Below are 23757 nucleotides of genomic sequence, written 5' to 3'. Positions count from 1 at the left end.
CTGGAGCCAGTGGGTTTGGCGACGAATATGAAGTGAGGGCCAGCCAACGAGAGCTTACATGTCACAGTGGTGGGTAGTATATGGTGCTTTGGTGACAAAACGGATGACACTGTGATAGACTACATTCAATTTGCTGAGTAGAGTGTTGGAGGCTATTTTGTAAATGACATCACCGAAGTCAAGGATTGGTAGGATAGTCAGTTTTAAGAGGGTATGTTTGGCAACAAGAGTGAAGGATGCTTAGTTGCGAAATAGGAAGCCAATTCAAGATTTAATTTTGGATTGGAGATGCTTAATGTGAGTCTGGAAGGAGAGTTTACAGCCTAACCAGACACCTAGGTATTTGTAGTTGTCCACATATTCTAAGTCAGAACTGTCCAGAGTAGTGATGCTAGATGGGTGGGTGGGTGCGGGCAGCGATCGGTTGAAGAGCATGCATTTAGTTTTACTTGCATTTAAGAGCAGTTGGAGGCCACGGAAGGAGTGTTGTATTGCATTGAAGCTCGTCTGGAGGTTTGTTAACACAGTGTCCAAAGAAGGTCCAGATGTCTACAGAATGGTGTCGTCTGCGTAGAGGTGGATCAGAGATTCACCAGCAGCAAGAGTGACATCATTGATGTATACAGAGGAGAGTCGGCCTGAGAACCCTGTGGCACCCCCATAGAGACTGCCAGAGGTCAGGACAACAGGCCGTCCGATTTGACACACTGAACTCTATCAGAGAAGTAGTTGGTGAACCAGGCGAGGCAGTCATTTGAGAAACCAAGCCTGTTGAGTCTGCCAATAAGAATGCGGTGATTGACAGAGTCGAAAGCCTTGACCAGGTCGATGAAGACGGCTGCACAGTATTGTCTTTTATCGATAGCGGTTATGATTTTATTTAGGACCTTGAAATTGGCTGAGGTGCACCCATGACCAGCTCGGTAACCAGATTGCATAGCGGAGAAGGTATGTTGGAATTTGAAATGGTCGGTAATCTGTTTGTTAACTTGGCTTTCGAAGACTTTAGAAAGGCAGGGTAGGATAGATATAGGTCTGTAGCAGTTTGGATCTAGAGTGTCTCCCCCTTTGAAGAGGGGGATGACTGTGGCAGCTTTCCAATCTTTGGGGATCTCAGATGATACAAAAGAGAGGTTGAACAGGCTAGTAATAGGGGTGGTGAGGATGTGGAGAGCTGTTGACTGGGGTAGGGCTAGCCAGGTGGAAAGCATGGCCAGCTATCGAAAAATGCTTAATGAAATTCTCGATTATTGTAGATTTATCGGTGGTGACAGTGTTTTCTAGCCTCAGTGCAGTGGGCAGCTGGGAGGAGGTGCTCTTATTATCCATGGACTTTACAGTGTCCCGGAACTTTTGGGAGTTTGTGCTACAGGATGCAAATTTCTGTTTGAAAAAGTTAGCCTTAGCTTTCCTAACTGCCTGTGTAAATTGGTTCCTAACTTCCCTGAAAAGTTGTATATCGCGGGGGCTGTTTGATGCTAGTGCAGTGCGCCACAGGATGTTTTTGTGCTGGTCAAGGGCAGTCAAGTCTGGAATAAACCAAGGGCTATATCTGTTTATATCCCTATATCCCCATTTTTTGAATGGGGCATGCTTATTTCAGATGGTGAGGAAAGCACTTTTAAAGAATAACCAGGCATCCTTTACTGACGGAATGAGGTCAATATCCTTCCAGGATACCCGGGCCAGGTCGATTAGAAAGGCCTGCTTGCTGAAGTGTTTTAGGGAGCGTTTGACAGCGATGAGGGGTGATCGTTTGACCGCGGACCCATTACGGATGCAGGCAATGAGGCAGTGATCGCTGAGATCCTGGTTGAAGACAGCAGAGGTGTATTTAGAGGGCAGGTTGGTCAGGATGATATCTATGAGGGTGCCCGTGTTTACGGATTTTGGGTTGTACCTGGTAGGTTCCTTGATGATTTGTGAGATTGAGGGCATCTAGCTTAGATTGTAGGACGGCCGGGGTGTTAAGCATGTCCCAGTTTAGGTCACCTAACAGTACAAACTCTGAATTTAAATGGGGGGCAAGTAATTCACATATGGTGTCCAGGGCACAGCTGGGTGCTGAGGGGGGTCTACAACAAGCGGCAAAAGTGAGAGACTTATTTCTGGAAAGGTGGATTTTTAAAAGTAGAAGCTCGAACTGTTTGGGCACAGACATGGATAGCATGACAGAACTCTGCAGGMTATCTCTGCAGTAGATTGCAACTCTACCCCCCTTTGGCAGTTCTATCTTGGCAGAAAATGTTGTAGTTGGGATGGAAATTTCAGAAATTTTGGTGGCTTTCCTAAGCCAGGATTCAGACAAGGCTAGGACATCAGGGTTGGCGGAGTGTGCTAAAGCAGTGAATAAAATAAACTTAGGGAGGAGGCTTCTGATGTTAACATGAATGAAACGAAGGCTTTTATGGTTACAGAAGTCAACAAATAATAGCGCCTGGGGAATAGGAGTGGAACTGGGGGCTACAGGTTCTGGGTTAACCTCTACATCACCGGAGGAACAGAGGAGGGGTAGGATAAGGGTACGGCTAAAGGCTATAAGGACTGGTCGCCTAGTGTGATGGGGACAGAGAATAAAATTAGCAGATTTCTGGACGTGGTAGAATAGATTCAAGGCATAATGTATAGACAGTGGTATGGTAGGATGTGAGTACAGTGGAGGTAAACCTAGGCGTTGAGTGACGATGAGAGAGGTTTCGTCTCTGGAGGCACCAGTTAAGCCAGGTGAGGTCTCCGCATGTGTGTGGGGTGGGACAAAAGAGGTATCTAAGGCATTTTGAGCGGGACTGAGGACTCTATGGTGAAATAAAACAATAAGAACTAGCCAAGACAGCAGTAGGCAAGGCATATTGACATTAGAGAGAGGCATAAAGCAATCAGAGGTGTTGATCAGGAGAGCTAGGACAACAACGTGTAAATGGCGATGAATGGGCAGAGCGGGTCAGTTAGGTACATACAGGACCTGAGTTTTAGGCTGGGGCCGACAGGTAAACAAAATTATGTACCGTGTTGTTGAAACAGTCCAGGGGGCATCAGCTGTGTAGCCGAGTGATCATAGGATCAAAAGAGCAGCAATAGGTGAGTCAGGGTGCCGTTCAGTAGTCAATACTACGCTAGGCGAGCAGGGGACACAGCGTTCAGAAAAGCTAGTGGGGCGGGGCTAGTAGATGTTTCTTCGGCGACATCGTAACAGAATAGCCTGTTGAGACCACATCGAGCGATCACGTCAGCAGTCCAGTCGTGATGGATCGGCGGGGCTCCGTGTCGACAATAAAGGGTCCAAACCAATTGGCAAATTGGAGGTATTGTAGCCCTAAAATTAGCTGGTATATGGGCCTAGCTCGAGGCTAGCTCGAGGCTAGCTGGTGCTTGCTTCGGGACAGAGGCGTTAGCTAACAGTAGCCACTCGTTTGCAGATAGCTAGCTGCGATGATCCGGTGTAATAATCCAGAGTGGCAGGAATCCAGTGATATGGTAGAGAGAAGCAGTTCGATACGCTCTGGGTTGATATCGCACTGTGCAGACTGGCAAGTGTGGTCCGAGCTAAGGCTGGCTGGGGACCGAGAAAAAGGTATAGACTGCTAGCCGTGGCTAACAAAGACTAGTAGCTAGGTAGCTGGCTAGCTCCGGATGGAAGTTCCAGTTATAAGGAATAAAAATAGCAGATCCGTACCACATTGGGTGAGGCGGGTTGCAGGAAAGTATATTTAGTTCGTAGATAGAAAGTGGTAACAAGCCATAGCATGTTGTTTATGGCTAACCAGTCTAAATCGATTCAAATCAAAAGATCCCGTGGGTGTTAGTGATACTCTCGAAATTGGGATGTTTGTTTGAAAACACTGTTTCCTCAATTAAATTGGTTTGTTACCATCTACCGCTAAGTGTCTGAAATTGGACCGAGAGATTGATACTTTTAAGCCTAATTGGCAGTAATTTGTCACTCAATTCATTGATATGAAGGACTGGAAGGCCTAATCAAATGAACAGCCCACTCTCAAGTAATTGCATAATTTGTGTGCTAATCTGGAGCTCTCTAATTGTTCTGGAGGGCACAGATGAGCAGAACCAAGCTGAGTTTTTTTCTACTTCTATAAACATCATCAGGGAGTTAAGCTGACAAAATAGCAATTTGCCTCAAACAAATCAATTCTCTGTCAGATGTTTTCTGTCTTTAACAATGTATGAGTTGTTGTTGGATAAACAACTGTCTGGAATCATATTGTCTTCCAAGGATCAGAACGTGAAGGTACAGGATGAAGTGGCCAAATTGTTGATGGGTGAAGGTTTCAAAATTCCAGTCACTTTACCCCAAAAATCCCAGGTTTTCTACAAATCCAGGAAGGAAGATTTCAGGAATCAGGCAAGAATAAGCAGGAAATCCAGGAGTACTCCAACCAGGACTTGTGGAAAACCTGGGCATTTTGGGGTAAGTTACCAGAATTAAGTGATTGATCGATGAAAGACAACCCACCTGCGATGAACGATGGCTGTTTCCATAACCAAAATGCAGCAACACATGAAACGTGTTTCATGCCTACATTTCCATTAAGCTCCTATCCCACAACCAACATACTGAAAATACAATTGGAAAGCATATACACCAAGGTTGAGTTCAGTAGAGGAGAGAGCATTTTAAAGGCGAGTGAAACATTACACAATTGGAATGTTTGTCTATCCATCATCCACCCAGCCACCGAAAATAGAAGTTTATTCTAACAAGACTGGTTCAGAGTGACTGAGGGTTGGTTTTTGTGTGACAGAGAGGAGGAAGAGGGAGGCTGAGGAAGAGAGGCTGGAGAAGAGAGAGAAAGAGAGAGAACGAGAGAGAGACAGAGACCGAGACAAACAGAGAGATTGAGAGAGACAGACAGAGAACGAGGCAGATAGACAGAGAGAACAAGAGATAGGCAGAGAGAACGACAGAGATAGACAGAGAGAACAAGAGAGAAAGATAGAGAGAATGAGAGTGAAATAGAGAGAAGAAGAGATAGAGCACTAGCTAGCTGTGCGTTAAGCCTCAGAGACAGACCTCTTTATCAGCCAGCTGACCAGAGCCAGACAGACACATAGCAGAGCCCAGGCCCTGTCCACTACCTGTCATCTCAGCCCGCCCGGGACGGCCTAACAACCAGGTGGAGCGACGGCTGATTGGGGAGACACACTAAGCATGGGGGAGGACAGTGCGGGGGTTTTTTCCTTCTTTTTTTCGCACAGAACATTGATCCCTTCACTTATGTTTTTGTTGTGACCTTTCTAAACCACTGAGGAGTCAATTACGAAAGCACAACAAAAAAGAATGTGTACTGTGCGAAAACAGAAAAAAACTGTTGCAAATGCCCAGCCCGTGAACAAATCAAAGCTCATTTGAATGCAGGAGCGTTTATTTATTTAAAAACGCTCTAGCGCGAAACATTGGCACTCTGTCAAGTTTGGTAATTAGAATAATTTTACACTGTGGTGCTTTTTATACAGACCTGAAAATGGAAGGGATGCCGAGCCCAGAGCTCTCATTCAACACAGAGTGGCTCGGTGACATTTTCCCCAACACAACAGAGGGAGGGGGAGGAATTTTTAGATTAGATTAACTTTATTATCCAAACATGGAGAATCCATGTTTGACCTAAACACAATTACACACACAACCCATTATAGTCCCAGAGACAACACGGGTTGGGGCATCTGTCTAACAGTAAGACTCAATGCTAGGGAGACTGCTTTGGTTCTGCTAAGGTTCTATATTGTTCTACCTCCACTAATAAAACTACAGTGTTGGGGACTGACCCTTCTGGTGGAATGACAGCTAAGCCCCAACCAGCCAGCCAGCCAGCCAGCCAGCCAGACAAAGAAAACTCAGCTGCATCCAAAATGGCACCTGCATGTATTCACTTCATAGTGCACTAGTTTTGACCAGGGCCCATAGGGGTGTGTGTGTGTGTACCAACACCTAGGCGTTGGACAGGCAGCCGAGGAGGCGCTCTGACTGCAGCTCAGACTGACTGCAGTGTGTGGGCGCTAAGTGTTGTCACATTTCCCTCTCTTATAACGTTGGAGCCACCACATACTGCAGCCTGCAGCCAGGCTGGTTGGAGTGACAGGAGAGGGAGTGTCAAAAGGAAAATAAAAATCGCCCAGAGATAGACCGTCATGGCTTCCTCCCCGCAGGCTATGCTACTATCTAGGGGTTGCCAGGGGCACCGAGGTGCAGGAACCATTTAGTCCTACCTATGTTTAAAGAGACTGGTGGAATAATGTTTTCCTTTAACGGTATGTTGTTGTAGGACATGCATGTTGTGTACGATGTGCCACAAAGTTCCCATTGTGGTTTCCTTTAGAGGCAGAACAATTATGCTACCTGCAAGTGTCAGCCATTAGCAATTGAGTAAGGTGCACCTACGAGTATAGGCCTACGAGGGGTGTATTGGATCGCCCTGAGCTTTCAGTTCAAATTGATTGAGAGAGAGATAGACTGAGGTTATGTTCCAATATCCATACTAGCATACCACTTACAGTACAATGCATGCTTTATACATTGCCTTATGCTAAGTGCTAATGCAATATTGGAACTAAACCAATTCCGGAAGACAACCGCGTTCTGAAACAGTGCTGTGCCAGTGACCGGAGGCAGCCACGTAGGCCCACCCAATCCGATTGAGCTCTCTACTTTTCAGTGTTCCAAACGGGACATTATTTGTCTTTTTAAACATGCAAACACCATCAAATAGAATTCATAGCAAGTGATGAACTGTAATGTAACGGATTTCCTCTTCGTCTGAGGAGGAGTAGCAAGGATCGGACCAATGTGCAGCGTGGTAAGTGTCCATCATGAGATATTTAATAAATACACAGAATACTGGACAAAATAACAAAAGTACAAACAAACAACCGAAACAGTCCCGTATGGTACTAACACAGGAAACAACCACCCACAAAACACAATAGAAAACAGGCTACCTAAATATGGCTCCCAATCAGAGACAACGACTGACACCTGCCTCTGATTGAGAACCATACTAGGCCAAACACATAGAAATATAACAACAGAACAAAACATAGAAAAACAACATAGAATGCCCACCCCAACTCACGCCCTGACCAACTAAAATAAAGACATAATAAAGGAACTAAGGTCAGAACGTGACATGTAATGCTATTCATTTATAGGATGGGTGGCCAAGAAGAACTAACTGAAAGCCACACCCCCAATAAGCCATAAATATGACTGCATTGAGGCGTACACTAAGGACCACCTTCCTAATAGTTTGCCCTCAGAACAGCCTCAATTTGTCAGGGCATGGACTCTACAAGGTGTCGAAAGAGTTCCACAGTGATGCTGGCCCATGTTGACTCCAATGCTTCCCACAGTTGTGTCAAGTTGGCTGAATGTCCTTTGGTTAGTGAGGAATTCTTGACACACATGGGAAACTGTTGACCATGGAAAAACCCAGCAGGATCGACACAAACCGGTATGCCTGGGACCTACTACCATAACCCGTTCAAAGACAGATCTTTTGTCTTGCTCATTCACCCTCTGAATGGCACACACACACAATCCATGTCTGAACTGTCTCAAGGCTTAAAAATCCTTCTTTAACCTGTCTCCTCACCTTCATCTACACTGATTGAAGTGGATTTAACAAGTGACATCAATAAGGGAGGATAGCTTTCACCTGGATTCACCCGGTCAGTCTACGTCATGGAAAGAGCAGGTGTAATTAATGTTTTGTATACTCAGTGTAAGTCACTGTGCTTCTATGGCTATATGCACCGTGCCACTGTCTACTTCATTTGTTAATTTAGCAAACAAGACAGCTCATAATCCAGTGCATTTATCACAGTCAGCACACCTATAGTTGAGCTTTAATTAGCTTTAAAAGTTTAAAAAATGATCTCAGCCTCATGGCAGAATTTGTAGAGTAACATGATGTCCTCTCTGCCCCCATTCTATATTTTTGGGGCCCACCCAAATTTCTGCAGGCCCACCTACCAACAAATGTCTGGCTAAGTTACTGACAGGAGGACGGACATGTGAGTGCTGTCACATGCTAAGGGAATCATAAAGATGATGGGAATGACCTTTGCACCCCAGTGTTTATTTATTGGCACGCTGGGAAGGACAAAGAGGGATGGATGCCGGCGCCAGTCTGTGTCACGTAACACAGAGCAACGCCGTGAGCGTTGATGTGATTTGTCAGGGCGCCATAGCTAAAGACGGCAGAGAAGATCTCCGATAGCCTATTATGGCTTTAACTGTCCCTTTCCTCTCGTAGTACCCAAAAATATAGGTTTTAGGCATTACTTGGCAGGATTTTTCATCTTGAGTGACTGACTGTTGAATGCAATGTTTCAAGAGGGCCAGTTCTACCGCTCGAGAGTAGTAGTACAGACACCTTTTAATAGAATAAAATAAGCTCTAAAATATCGTCGGTGCTGGGACCTAAATGTAAAGAGTATCGCCACCCAAAATGAGTACCGCTTCAAGCATAGGCTTCATCCGAACATACACACAGCAGGCCTACCTACTTTCCACTGCCGTGAAAACATTCAGAATGTTTCATGACCATGATAAAAGCTGAGCATATCTTTGATCCAGATTAGGTCTTGATCCTAGAGTACTAGGCATATGCTGTGTTCCTGTATAGCCTAATAGCTGGCCTTTTAGCGAAGAGGAAAACATGGAAAATTCGCAGATGAAAGGCGAAGGAAGGACAGGCCTTATATAAATGACAACATAACTAGCGCATATCTTTGAGTAGCACTGAGAACAGATAAATAAATAAATCTAGATGAATATATTCTTTCATAAAGAACATTATGTTCCTGTGAGTGTGTGTGAGGCTAATTTAAAAGACGATTAATTATCAAGTGATAATTAATCGTTGATGACGTTTGGGGGGATTTTTACCCCTGCTAAAGCTCACTTTTTTTGAGTTTTGCTGTAACTGAGGGCTAATACAGTGAATGTGTCTAGCTGGAGAGACCAGAGATCGGTCTGAGAGATCGGTTGGAGAGTTCAGAGAGAGCGAGAGAGAGAGAGAGAGAGAGAGAAATACAGTAGCCCATTATCAGCCGAAAAGCGTCATCCTGGCACATTTTTGCAAAAAGGTAAAATATCACAGTAGCTGACGTTTTTATTCAAAGCATTGCAGTCAAGGAGAAAAGATGACTGTCACAGGGTTGATGCTTACATGCTGACTACACCACTCGCGTCGCGTGCGTTGCAAAATAAATTTCAACATACATGTTATTCAATTATTGCACCCACACTGCTCACGCATGCCAACGAGCGTCTGCGTTGCCAAGCCCTAAAATAGAAGTCAGTTCTATTTGTGACGATGATCGCGGTGCAAGTCCTGCCTCTCCCATCTCCTCATTGGTTTATAGAAGCAGATACCCACGTGCCATCTCCTCATTGGTTGTGGGCGATTGAAAGACAACTGAGTTCGTCGGTCGTCGTGGTAATACTATGAAAGTTTAGATGCCAATCGCCATATAAAGTCCAAAGAAGAAAAAGCCTGGAAGGAGGAGATATGACTAGAAACGATCTGGTTGACTGTTTTATGTGTGGATTAATTGTCGGAGTAGAGGACCTTCTGCATTTCAGGAAAAATAACAACTCAACGTTTCTATCCCAGGACAAATTAGCTAGCAACAGCAAGCTAGCCAAATAGGACAAATTAGCTAGCAACTGCAAGCTAGCTAGCTAGCTAAATTGCCATAAATGTTTAATGCTTTTTGACCTGTCCACAAATTATTGTAATTTGTTCAGAGTTTGTTTTGATATTTTAACCTGCGTGTTGTGATCGCGTTTGGTGTGGAGGGATAAAATCAATTTGTACACGATGGCGCACGTGCGCGGCCGGTTTGGGTACGGTGTTACTGTATGTCAACACATAGCTGTTAATGGGAAAAGATAAGCGTCAACCAATTGAATCGTATGTCAATAAATTGCAGTCAATAGGAAAAAATGTGCATCACAGGGTTGATGCTTATTGTGTCAATACATTGCATTCAATGGGGGAAGAATAGCATCACAATATGGACGCATAGAGAAAGGCATCACAGACATGACACCCTCCTCTCTCTCTCTCCCCTCCCTCCTTCTTTCCCCCCTCCCTCTAATCTATTTATCTCCCTCCTCTCTCTCCCACCTCCACTCTCCCACCTCCACAGACAGGATGTTGACACATAGATATGCATAAAAGGGCTCCCGAGTGGCGCAGCAGTCTAAGACAATGCATCTCAGTGCTCAGAGGCGTCACAACAAACCCTGGTTCGATTCCAGGCTATATCACAACCGGCTGTGATTTGGAGTCCCGTAGAGAGGCGCACAATTTGCCCTGCGTCGTTAGGGTTTGGCCGGGATAGGCCGTCATTGTAAATAAAATAAAATGTCTTAATTGACTTGCCTAGTTAAATAAAGGTTAAATAAAAATTGTATAAATACAAATAAAAAGGTGTTGGCGCATAAGTCAATACATTGCATTCAAGGCAAAAGCTGCAATGGGTAATAGAGCTGCAATGGGTAAATTGGTGAAAGACAGTTAGACAGACATATCCATTCACAGATATATAGACATATCCACTCACAGACAGAGATATACTTATCCACTCACAGACAGACAGATATACATATCCACTCACAGACAGACAGATATACATATCCACTCACAGACAGACAGAGACAGGCAGGTAGACAAATTCTAAACACAACCCTAAACAGAGCTCTAACCCTAGCATCATGTCCACATCCTAGCTCAACCCTAGCCATAACTCTAGCATCTCCACATCTTGGCTCAAATCTAGCCACATGGTTATGGCTAGGGTTAAAGCCAAGATGTGGAGATGCTAGGGTGAGGGTTGAGCCGGGAGTTGATATGAAGATGGGTTAGGGTTGAAGCTAGGTTAAGGGTTAGGGTTGAAGCTAGGTTTACGTTCGAGCCAGGGTGTGGACATGAAGCTAGGGTTAGGGTTATAAGAAAAACATCAGCTACTGTGACATTTGACCTTTTTGCAAAAATGTGCCCGGATGAAGTTTTCCAATGATATCATGTTGAATATAACCGATACCCGCTAATTATCGCAATCCAGAAAAGAGCCGTTCAATTCTACAACCACCTAAAAGGAACCAATTCCCAAACCTTCCATAACAAAGCCATCACTTACAGAGAAATGAACCTGGAGAAGAGCCCCCTAAGCAAACACAAACAGACCCCACAGAGCCCCAGGACAGCAACACAATTAGACCCAACCAAATCATGAGAAAACAAAAAGATAAGTACTTGATACATTGGAAAGAATTTACAAACAAACTGAGCAAACTAGAATGCTATTTGGCCCTAAACAGAGAGTAGACAGTGGCAGAATACCTGACCACTGTGACTGACCCAAAATGAGGGAAATCTTTGACTATGTACAGACTCAGTGAGCATAGCCTTGCTATTGAGAAAGCCTGTCTTCTCTTGAGAAGAGCCTATGTGCACACTGCCCACAAAATGAGGTGGAAACTGAGCTGCAGTTCCTAACCTCCTGCCAAATGTATGACCATATTAGAGACACATATTTCCATCAGATTACACAGACACACAAAGAGTTAAAAAACAAATCAAATTTGGATAAACTGGGTGAAATACCACAGTGTACCATCCCAGCAGCAAGATGTGTGACCTGTTGCCACAAGAAAAGGGCAATCAGTGAAGAACAAACACCATTGTAAATACAATCTATATCTATACATTTTCCCTTTTGTACTTTAACTATTTGCACATCATTACAACACTGTATATATACATACTATGACATTTGAAATGTCTTTATTCTTTTGGAAGTGTAATGTTTACTGTAATGTTTACTTTCACTTTTATTGATTATCTATTTAACTTGCTTTGGCAAATGGTAAAAGTTTCACATGCCAATAAAGCCATTGAATTTTGAGAGAGAGAGAGAGAGAGAGAGAGAGAGAGAAGAGAGAGGAGAAGAGGAGAGAGAGGAGAGAGAGGAGAGAGAGAGAAGGAGGAGAGAGAGAGAGAGAGAGAGAGAGAGAGAGAGAGAGAGATCCAAAAATTAGCAAGTCAGAGAGTGGGGGAGAGAGAGAGAGAGAGAGAGAGAGAGAGAGAGAGAGAGAGAGAGATCCAAAAATTAGCAAGTCAGAGAGATGGGGGAGAGAGAGAGCGAGAGAAAGCCACACTGCAGAGGGAGAAACCCAGAGTGCGGTAGCTCCACCCAGTGGTGTCAGAGTGCGGTGTTCCATGCAGGAAGAGCGGGGGCCTACTGCTATAGTGTCTGCCTGTTAGCCCTGAGCAACAGTGGTACAGTAGCATGTGCATGGCTAATGAGGGAGGACGTGCCTGGAGTGGCTAAACACAGGGAAGGAGTCAGCAACATTTTCACAACGTTCAGGAGGGTCCTGTTCAGAATGGTGCAACATTTACACAACGTTCAGATAGAAGTGTATTGTGTAGAACAGATAAGATTGTCTCTCGGGTAAAATAGGGATTCATATTGGATCTACGTGTGCATGTGCATGTTCTACATGCGACGTTCTACATGTTTCACCTCTGAATTCCAAAATCAACTCCCAGTCCCTACATCCTTATAGGCACTTGTGTAGATCTGAGAGGTTTGGAGAAATATAACAATAATAAGAATAAAATGACTAATAGAGTAATAGCAGTAAAATAATAATCATGATAGCTTTATCTTGCCTTCTTAAAACATTGCATATCCAATCACTTCAGATATAGACGTGTGACGAACGTTTAGGGCAGAAGGGGTTAGGGCAGAAGGGGTTAGGGCAGAAGGGGTTAGGGCCTAGGGGTCGATTTGGAATTCAGAAGTGAGATCCTTCAAGAGCATCAACCCAGGCATGATCACATCTACTATAACGGGGTTGTTTTCAATCGATCAGTAACAGATGACTCCAAAACGTAAAACGGGGACATACTATCCAACAGTGTTATCTACCTGTCCAATAAGACTCGTGTTTTTGTTTTCCATTTCAAAAAGCTTTAAAAACACAGCTCACTTCTCAAAGACATCCACCCTGAGCAAAAGTACGGTCCCAAATACTTGCTCAGTTTCTCCTCCAGTGACAGAGTATAATAAAGGCATTTCAGTATTTCAGTCATACCCTCGGTGGAAATGTTTCCCTTTCAAGTCGCCTCGATCATTGCCTTTCTTCAGCCATTAAAGGTACTTTGAGAAGAAAGGCCTACTTCCCAGTAGAAGCAAAATACTTTAATGAGTGTCTCTTTAAAACCGCTTTTTGCTCCATAGGGCCATATTCTCCCCTTCTTCCTTCTCTATTTATCTCCCTCCTTTTCCTCTACTCTTCCTCTCTTTCTTCCCGCTCCCTGAACGCAGAGTAATTCACAGCGTCAGAGTCACATAGTCTGCCTCAGCCAAAACCCCCCACAGCTCAGAAGTACTGCAACCTATTTCTCTGCAGTAAAAAACGACCGAATCCGGACTTCAAGTTCAGTTCTGTATTTCTCTCGCAGTATGAGATGTCTGGAGCTCTCACCCAGGTGATTAAGAGTGTCCTGTCTGCTGTTTATCTGTGGGTCTGTACCTGAATCACATTCGGAGTATACTGGCTTTGCAGTTGGAGTGGTGAGTAAACTTGCCTGAGACATTAAGATTTGCATTGTGCATATACACAAACACACACACACACACACACACACACACACACACACACACACAGTGACGGTTCTAGCTTGTATAGCTCCCTGGGCGAACCCCTCCTTCAGCGCCATTCTACACTGACTGTCATTTCTATTCAGATATTTGGAACAACACAAATAAATAATTATAACATTTTAAACTATATAAATATAAAAATATCTACAAAAACAAGACTCATAAATATCAAAAACACAAACAAATTTGTGTTGATTTGGCACTCGAGCATCAATACATTACCCATCCCCCAACACTGCCAACCAAGAGTCAAGACTAAACCAATTCACCTTGGTGTGCAGACTGTTTTTATATTATTCTTAACGATTTGCACAAACCAGAAAAAAATGCAACAATATATCTGTGAAACTACATATTCACAGTATTATGAATGAATGGTGGTTCATTTGGTAGCATTTCGTAGTGTGACTGATGCGCTATTTGATAGCTTCCCCCGCTCCCCCTACCTTGGGCTTCCAGTGGGGAGACCTAAGGTCAACCTACCCCCGCCCCTCTCCCCATCTCATACGTCTGAGTGGGAGAATTTCCCAGGCAGTAGCCTCCCTGGCTCACAAACTAGAATCAGGACGCCCACTCCGACAAGGTTAATTGACCCACAGTCCCACATGGTGACATGATATTTTTAATTCATTTTAAATTTAACCTTTATTTAACTAGGTAAGTCATTTAAGAACAAATTCTTATTTACAATGACGGCCTATAAATAGTGGATTAACTGCCTTGTTCGGGGGCAGAACGACAGAGTTTTACCTTGTCAGCTCGTAGATTCAGTCTAGCTACCTTTCGAGCAACCTTTCGGTTACTGGCCCAATGCTCTAACCACTAGGCTACCTGCCACCCCTACACTCTAACCACTAGTCTACCTGCCGGCCCTACACTTTAACTACTAGGCTACCTGATGTGCAAATGAGCGATAGAAAACTGATTGCGAAAATGTCACCATCCCGATTTTTTTCCCGCCCTCGGCAAGATTCCGCCCTGAGCAGATACCCATGTCGCCTATCCCTAAATCCGCCATTGCATACACACACCCACACATATACAGTGGGGAGAACAAGTATTTGATACACTGACGATTTTGCAGGTTTTCCTACTTACAAAGCATGTAGAGGTCTGTAATTTTTATCATAGGTACACTTCAACTGTGAGAGAAGGAATCTAAAACAAAAATCCAGAAAATCACATTGTATGATTTTTAAGTAATTAATTGGCATTTTATTGCATGACATTTTTGATACATTTGAAAAGCAGAACTTTATATTTGGTACAGAAACCTTAGTTTGCAATTACAGAGATCATACGTTTCCTGTAGTTCTTGACCAGGTTTGCACACACTGCAGCAGGGATTTTGGCCCACTCCTCCATACAGACCTTCTCCAGATCCTTCAGGTTTCGGGGCTGTCGCTGGGCAATACGGACTTTCGGCTCCCTCCAAAGATTTTCTATTGGGTTCAGGTCTGGAGACTGGCTAGGCCACTCCAGGACCTTGAGATGCTCTTACGGAGCCACTCCTTAGTTGCCCTGGCTGTGTGTTTCGGGTCGTTGTCATGCTGGAAGACCCAGCCACGACCCATCTTCAAGCTCTTACTGAGGGAAGGAGGTTGTTGGGTCAAGATCTCGCGATACATGGCACCATCCTCTCCTCAATACGGTGCAGTCGTCTGTCTTTGCAGAAAAGCATCCCCAAAGAATGATGTTTCCACCTCCATGCTTCACGGTTGGGATGGTGTTCTTGGGGTTGTACTCAGCCTTCTTCTTCCTCCAAACACGGCGAGTGGAGTTTAGACCAAAAGCTCTATTTTTTGTCTCATCAGACCACATGACCTTCTTCCCATTCCTCCTCTGGATCATCCAGATGGTCATTGGCAAACTTCAGACGGGCCTGGACATCGCTGGCTTGAGCCAGGGGGACCTTGCGTGCGCTGCAGGATTTTAATCCATGACGGCGTAGTGTGTTACTAATGGTTTTCTTTGAGACTGTGGTCCCAGCTCTCTTCAGGCCATTGACCAGGTCCTGCCGTGTAGTTCTGGGCTGATCCCTCACATTCCTCATGATCATGATCATATTACTCCGTCCTAGACTTGGCAACTCCGGTAGCGCTTGCCATGCGGTAGTAGAGAGACAAGTCTATGAATGGGGTGGCTGGGGTCTTTGACAATTTTTAGGGCCTTCCTCTGACACCGCCTGGTGTAGAGGTCCTGGATGGCAGGCAGCTTAGCCCCAGTGATGTACTGGGCGGTACGCACTACCCTCTGTAGTTTTTAGTGCTTTAAAAAGGTGAATAGAGCCCCCAATGATCGTATTATGAAACGAAGAAAAGAGAAAATACACAAATGCAACCAGAGAAATATAGTAATTTTTTGGGGCGATTCGGTGCCTCTCCAAGGTCTTGTAATGGATTTCTTAACCCAGATGTTGATGCTCTCCCTCCCTCAGCAGCGGGTCACAAAGTTATTTCTATTATTTAGCCTAATGAAGCGTGAAAACACACTAAACTTAAATATTTAACGGTACAACAAAAAACTTTCTATGATCTCTTCTCCCACTTTCCCTCTCTCCTTCCTAAAAGCTTTTATTGTTTGGGAGGGGGGGAAGAAAATGTTTCCAGATGGATTATTTTCCCCTGAATGAATTGGAGATGAATGGGTAGTCTTGAATTTGCTCATCGTTTTCCAACCCCAATCTACATGCACTGCAAAGCTTTTGTTGAAATCAATTATGATAATCCCCAATGTTGGCACACAACATGTTCGTGTCCCAAGTCGCTGCCTGCCTGCAACAAAGCCAATTCCCTTCCTGGCTGTGTTGCTTTGATATTCAATGTATAGGGAGAGAGCCTCGAGGACACTCAACTATCTCAAACTTTACTAACGTAGAAAGGCTCAGATGTAACTTCGACCTCCTCTTCAATGATCAAAATCTCATGGTCGCTTATGGGTCAAACTCCCTCTCGAGGACACGTTTTATCAACACCCAAGCCGACTACAGCTCAAACAATCTGAGTACTTCAGGGCACTTTACGTACTGAAAGGACCATTTTGAACCCCAAAAATGGATTATGAAAATCACATGGTCTCTTATGGTCGTCCTTGCTTATGTTATGTCAACACTCAAGGCTACTAAAGTCGGCCACTATTAGCACTTAACATAAGGATCATTATGAACCCAAGAATACCTCTAAATAACTTCACATTATCATTTGGGGATCTTGAGCATTGCGCTCAGAACGATCCCAGGTACTTAACATGCCCTTCTCAGCCAGAGAGAAAAGAAAATAAGAGATTTAAGAGAGAAAATAACCAGAGAAGAATATCTATTTGAGATAGATTTCATAGCTGGAACTGAATGGTTACGCAACAGAGGGTCATTGTCTGGAAGTGGATTTTTGGAAGGAACTAAGTGGGCCTACTACATATCGACTGACCAAAACGCTCATCTGTAATCCTAAAACTCTCTGGCAAAATGGAACCCTATTCCATATAGTGCACCACTTTTGAATAGGGTCCATGGGACTCCATAGTAATGGACTATATAGGGGATAGGGTGCCATTTGGGACTCTGCTCTGAGAGCAGCTCTGACGAAGACCAGTCAGTGATATTCAGGCACCCATTATTCCCAAAACTAAATCACGCGCCCTGTTCGAAACACTTCAGAAATGCATCCTTCCATCCTAGAAGTAATCGCAGAGCTGAATTGTTTGGATTGGTGAAAGTAATAGGGTGGGACACCTTGCTTACACCTATCCAATAAATTTAACATCAAGAAAACAAGGAAGGAAGGAAGGAAGGAAGGAAGGAAGGAAGGAAGGAAGGAAGGAAGGAAGGAAGGAAGGAAGGAAGGAAGGAAGCGTTGATTAAGAATTTAACCAGGGGCAAAGATTTATGAACATTTTGTTTGAGATTTTGTGTTTTTATATATATTGATGATTTATTCAAACATTTTACACAGCCACACACCTATCCAATCACTTACACCTCAAGGAAACAGAAGGAAGGACACATTTCTACAGGATTCAAACAGGGCCCAAGCCACAGCCACACAACACATCCTTTCCACTGTGCTTCTAGTTGATCATCTTCTATACCAGTCTCTTGCCCTCCCAGTGTACAATAAACGGTTTATTAATACGTCCCTAATCTGGAGGAGCACAGCAGACTGTCACTGAGCTGGGGAACGATTAAGGCTTTGTCAATTTACTAGCTACATACATTACAGGTGGTGTGGGTAAAGGAAATCCTCCAAACAGAAGTACTGAAGGAGGGAGACAGACTGCCAGACTCACATAAAGGGGTGTCATAATTAAATAAATATGCTATTTTCACAAATGCATCAAAAATCAATCAGGTACAATGCGATACTTTGTCAATTTTCATGGATATGCATTTTGTCAGTCCAGTGTGTATTGTACGTTACAATACACACATTCTAACAACACTTGCTTGTGTAAGAACTTTTTACGTGGGCATATGCAGCATCATACGAGGAATGTGACACACAATTTGACACCAAAGAGAAAGCACGAGTTGAAAATGTGCCACTGTGACGTGAAAAGTGTTTTCAAATCATCCAAAACTTGAGCGAACACAGCATGAGATACTCCTGTTAAAAGGACTGTTCTCCTAGCCCAGAGCCTAAAACAGCTGCAGCGAATGGCAACAGATGCATACAAACAGACTCAGTATAGCATGGCGCAAACATGAGCTTTTTTCTCTTCATTTATCTATGAATGATTTCCCTCTGAAGTTGTGCCAATTTACCTTTGTGAACAGATGCGGACAGCATTTGGAAGCGAGGGAAACATATTTTTCCCCGACTGCCATGTTGGAGAAATAATATAATAACAAACAACTAAAAACAAATAATTATCCACTAACAACTTTATATCCAAGGCAGGCTACTTTTATATCGTTTTTTTTTTGTGCCTTTGAATAAAGAGAACAAACGCTAAAAACGCATGCCATCTGCAAGTTCCCCCAAATCAGTACTACGTCCTGGCTATACGGAAGTATCCATCTCCTGATAAGAAACTAAAGAAGGTGACTTAAACATTATGATGCAGCATCAATTATTCAGTCAATCAATGAAATGTTTCGTCATTTTAACAGCAACATTAGTCACATAGGCTAAATGTACACAGGCATCCCAATTCTGATCTTTTGTCCAATTATTGGCAAAGGATCGGATTGGTCAAAAGACAAATTAGCGGAAAAATATCAGAATTGTGCTTTACAGTAACCTGACCTATAGACCGGCCTATAGAGCCCCAAAGAACAAGCAGTATCACAGTCCATACTATAAAATCCTCCTCTATGCTGTGTAGAAGTTGAGAGTAGCGATGTGGTAACAATGGTGACATTCAATGGTGACAATTAGCCATAGAAATAAAACAACCTTTCCGTGGTTAAGCTATTTCTGGGCAGTGAATGCAATGGTTCAGGTAAGCTAACTAAAGTCCGGAGCGCCAATGCTAACAACAACAGGGCCATAGTTCTATTGGACCCCTCCACTTAACATCTAGGTTATATCCCAAATGGCCTATAAAGAGTACARCTTTTGACCTAGTGGACTGAATAGGGTGTCATTTGGGACGCACCCTAATCTCCCGTGGGAAGAACTGCCGGAACTGAATAGGATGCATGAGATAATGAGCATCATTATTTAGGGTTTTGGGGGTTTTCATCACTGGTTATTTGGACGTGTCAGGATTGGTGCAAAGGCTGTGCTTAAACTGCTTCGCCTCGGATGCTCAGCGCGTGTGCGAACACAGATCGGAAGGCGGGGCTTTGCCTGAGAGTTTCCTTTTGTGAGGCTGGAGACTTTGTTTTTGCTGGAACTAACACTTATGAACACGTTAATCACGCAGCTGACCAAATTGCGCACAATTTTAATTCTGGGTTAAACATGATCAGTTGTTCCAGCAGCTCACCTTCCAGCAGAAAAATAATTCCTTGGAGAAGGCTTGGTTGGCTCTCCCTTTCTAGTCATAGTTGATCTGCTACTTGATAGGTCCAGTTATGTTTCACATATTAAAGGGGGGCTGAACTCACCGATTCCGCATGTGCTTTTCTGCTGCTCATTAGAAAAACAAGATTTGAGTCTCAGAGGTGTGGTTTAATGTGTGTGTGTTATTTTGCTTGTCCCTCGAGTCGCGATAAGAACATTTCACCCTCAAAATAGTCCACATTTCTCTAAGATAAATCAAGAAATCGAATTCATTTGGAAGGTTTTGGCCGAGGAAGTCTTAGTCTCGCAATTTTACATCTAGCTAAGTGGATTGGTGCAGTATTTCTGAAGTGAAAAAATGTGCATGAAAACTAGAAGTGCACTGCAGACAGCATCGAGTCTGCTGCTGCTGTGCTCGGGACTGATTTATGAGAACATGTCTACCTACAACTTCAGCAAGCTGTCAAACTATCGTCAAAATAAAGCACAAGCTCCACGCTGTTTATCAGTGCCCAAAATCACTAGCTAGTTCCATCTCTGTTTGTCAATGAAGCTAGCTAGGAGCTAGCAGGCACATGTAGCAGGCAGGCAACATTAGCTAAATCAGCTTATCAAGTCATTGGCGAGTGGCAAAGTGCTTCAATGCCGTTTTGTTTTCACAACTTTCTCACTATCTAATACCAGAGCGTGCGTCTGTCTGTTAGTATTTCGTAGCGAATCATGTTACAGAACAGGTTGCGGTGGGACACAAAATGCTCATAAATCCATTTTGAATTTCTGAATATTGTCAAGTGCAAACAAACAGAAAATGATGTATCAGGAAACGGCCGTCAGTGTAGCGTGGCGAACTGTCAGTAGCGCTGTTAAGCTAATGATCACCGTTGGACCCTTGTGGGAATTCTATCAAATACTTGTTTGACTGTTTGTGTGTGTGGGTCACATTATGTTGGTTTTTGAGGTCTTGTCTGGTTGGAGCCGTACTGTATGATGCCCTGTTTAACAACCAAGGCTGACAGCACCGTGGCACCCCCCCCCCCCCAGTTTCCTAAGCAAGAAAAAGATTGTAGAAACTGTAAAACAGCAACTCAGCTCAAAGTGATTTCATTTTGGATGTTAATTTAATGGACAAAAAAATTGCTTTTCTTTCAAAAACAAGGACATTTCTAAGTGACCCCAAACTTTTGAATGGTAGTGTTTATTTTTTAGCTTCTTGCTGTACATTTTAAGTCTACAAATTATTTGACATTATGTTCCGGCCCCCTGACCATCTGCTCAACAACTGTCAAGTTGTCTAAGTGTTATAATTATTTCAGTTCTGCCCAAACTTAAAGCTTGCTCAACACGTGAAGGATGCAAAGGGACAACTCAATTCCTTTTTTAGTGTTTTATTATGGTTTTGATGCCATTTGTTGAATATGTTGAAACAGTTGATTTGTTGAATAGAGTAGTTGAATGACAGAGGAATGGAATAGGAATAGGTTGATAACCTTAAAACAGAGATAAACATGCATTATTTTACACAATAAACAATGCATGACACAGCAACAAAGCATGGCTTTGAATAAAGTAAACGTTTAAACAATTTAATCTAGCACTTCAAGCAATTACTTCTGCAGTCAGAAAATATCCACACAAAAAAGAAGTCACCACTCCTACCAGAGTTAAACATGTAAATTGTGCTAAGCACTGGATGCAACATAATAAATAATTCCAAACATTACATACCAGGGGCCTGTTGCCACAAAACTAGGATAAGGGATTAAGCCAGGATATTCTTGGATCCTGGCTCAATTGATCCGTAATCCGGTTGCACTAAAGATGGATAGGGGCAGGAGGATATGTTATGGTATAATTACCATGGAGATTTATTCTGTGGAGCTAGCCTGCTCCAGACCAGGCTAAATTCCAGGATCTATTTAATCTCATCCCTAATGTCAGTCAGCAGTCACCACAAATGGAAACCAATAGTTATTTCACTGCTCACTATACATTGTTATCACATATAACTAGACCCACTGTTATTATTTAAACGTTTGTGATCATTAATTTCAATGATTTTTGGATAAAAAATGATTTTGCTATCATTAGATAATTTACAGTTTCCCATAGACTATAAGGCTATATATAAAATGATAGAATATTAGGGCCACAGAGGGGAAAAAAAACACAAGTCATAATATTGTAACCAGTTTGTTTAAAGGAGGACAGTTGTTAAAATGACAGATGTGGGGCATTGTGAAATTGTACTTCAGTATGGTTTCATAAACAAAGACATGCTGATGTGCCAGAATATTAAGTATCACATTGTCATAAGTATCAAAACAATATGTAGCTTTTCTGCAGAAAGAACCAGCCTCATAAATTTATGACTTTATCCTTTTTCTTCAGTGTGGCCCTAGTACTCTTCATATAAACAAATACACATTCCATATGAATATAAAAACACAATGTGTAACATTATGTTCCTTTATTGAATAAGGACAAAACAAAGCAGGTAAACCATCAGCTCCTTTCGAAACTTAAGTCACAGTGACTCTACAAGATGGAAAGCACAGAATCCAAGCATATTATACAAAATGATACATACACATTCAAAGGTCTGTATATAACACACCCTGCATGTCTGCACACTAAAATAAATGCAGGACAAATCCATACACATCAACTGAACAGACAAATGAATGGATGCAGTAGCCTCCCTGCAGCCTGTATTACACACAGTATACCGCACAAACATCATAAGAGGCCAAATTCGTCAAAAAACGAACCCAAAAAAAACCAAATTCCTCTGCCACCGCAGGACAATATTTAACCAAAATTGAAAAGCACACATACTAAACTAATAATTCAACACATATTGGTCCTCAGCAGCCGACCACTGTCGTCATCAGGGAAGATTGCCGGATTGTCCCAGTCCATGGCTGGTGGCACTCTGGGGCCCTCTCCTTCCTCAGGCAGGCCACATTGTGGAGGACAGCACAAGCCACAGTAATATCACAATATCACATTCCTGGGGGTCTGTGAAAGGTGTCAGGAGAAAAGGCTGGCAGCCATACCCCCTGTCTCCCAGCAACACACCAGAGAATTCACCTGTCAACACAAAATCTCATCATTACTACTTCATAAACACAGTGATATTCTTGACACAGCCATGATGGTTATAAATAGGGGTTGTGTGGCTTACCTTGTGATAGGCACTGATAGATTTCAGAGGCCCGAAAGATTCTGGAGTCATGGACTGAGCCAGGCCATTTTGCCACAACATTGCTGATCACACAGTCAGCATTGCAGACCATCTGAAATCATAAGATGAGGAATATTACACCAATCAATGCACATCACTGGCAATGCAAGAGTGTTCGTCAATGGACAATATCAAAAAGTTATGTTCACCTGAACATTAATGCTGTGAAAGGATTTCCTATTCACAAAAATCGGCCTCATGGGCACTGAGGGGGTTTTATCCTTATGGTGTGCAGTCCACTGCACCAATGACATTGGGGAAACTTGTCACACACAAGTAATGAGTATCCTACTATGTGTTAACAGTTGTCCTGTAATTTGTAGATCCTCTTACCTGCAATCCTATAGAACTCCTCTTTGATGTCACAGAGTCTTCTGTGGCCAGGGAAGGAGATGAAGACATCTGCTAATGCTTTGATAGCCAGACACACACTCCTTATTGTGCGGCAAATTGTGGCCTTGTTCAGCTGTTCTGCATCCCCCACTGAGTTCAGGAAGGCTCCACTAGCAAAAAAGCGCCAGGCCACAACAATTTGCTCCACACTCAGTGCATGGCTCCGTGCAGTGCGGTGCTTAATCCTGGGACCAGTAGTCTGCATAGATACCTGATGCCATCTGCAGAAAACCTGTATCTTTCATATAGATGGTCATCAGGGAAGGCCAGTGGGTCCAACCGGTCCCTGAAGACCCTTTCTCGCCTGAAGGCTCTCTCAGCACAAGTGCTTCTTCATCCACCACATCTCGCACGAATGGGCATGCCATTGTCAGAGCAGAAAGGAACACACAATTTTGGGCCTTCATATAGGCTAGTGGCCACACCTGGTGCTGGGGGGGTGGGCAAAAGAGGGCGATGCCTTATAACGATGACTTG

The 23757-nt window shown here is 43.4% G+C and overlaps 1 long non-coding RNA gene across 1 annotated transcript; it reads right to left on the bottom strand.

Moving 5' to 3' along the window:
* Positions 1-22628: 22628 nt before the first annotated feature.
* LOC139028554 (uncharacterized) lies at positions 22629-23392 on the bottom strand. The gene is made up of 3 exons (XR_011480803.1): positions 23221-23392; positions 22828-22939; positions 22629-22733 (listed from the first exon to the last, which is right to left on the bottom strand). It is a non-coding gene; the product is annotated as an uncharacterized lncRNA (long non-coding RNA).
* Positions 23393-23757: the final 365 nt, after the last annotated feature.

Source organism: Salvelinus sp. IW2-2015, linkage group LG13 (genome assembly GCF_002910315.2).
Source record: "Salvelinus sp. IW2-2015 linkage group LG13, ASM291031v2, whole genome shotgun sequence".
Classification (NCBI taxonomy): Eukaryota; Metazoa; Chordata; class Actinopteri; order Salmoniformes; family Salmonidae; genus Salvelinus; species Salvelinus sp. IW2-2015.
Note: the sequence above shows the minus strand (reverse complement) of the source record. Positions and strands in the feature narration are given on the sequence as shown.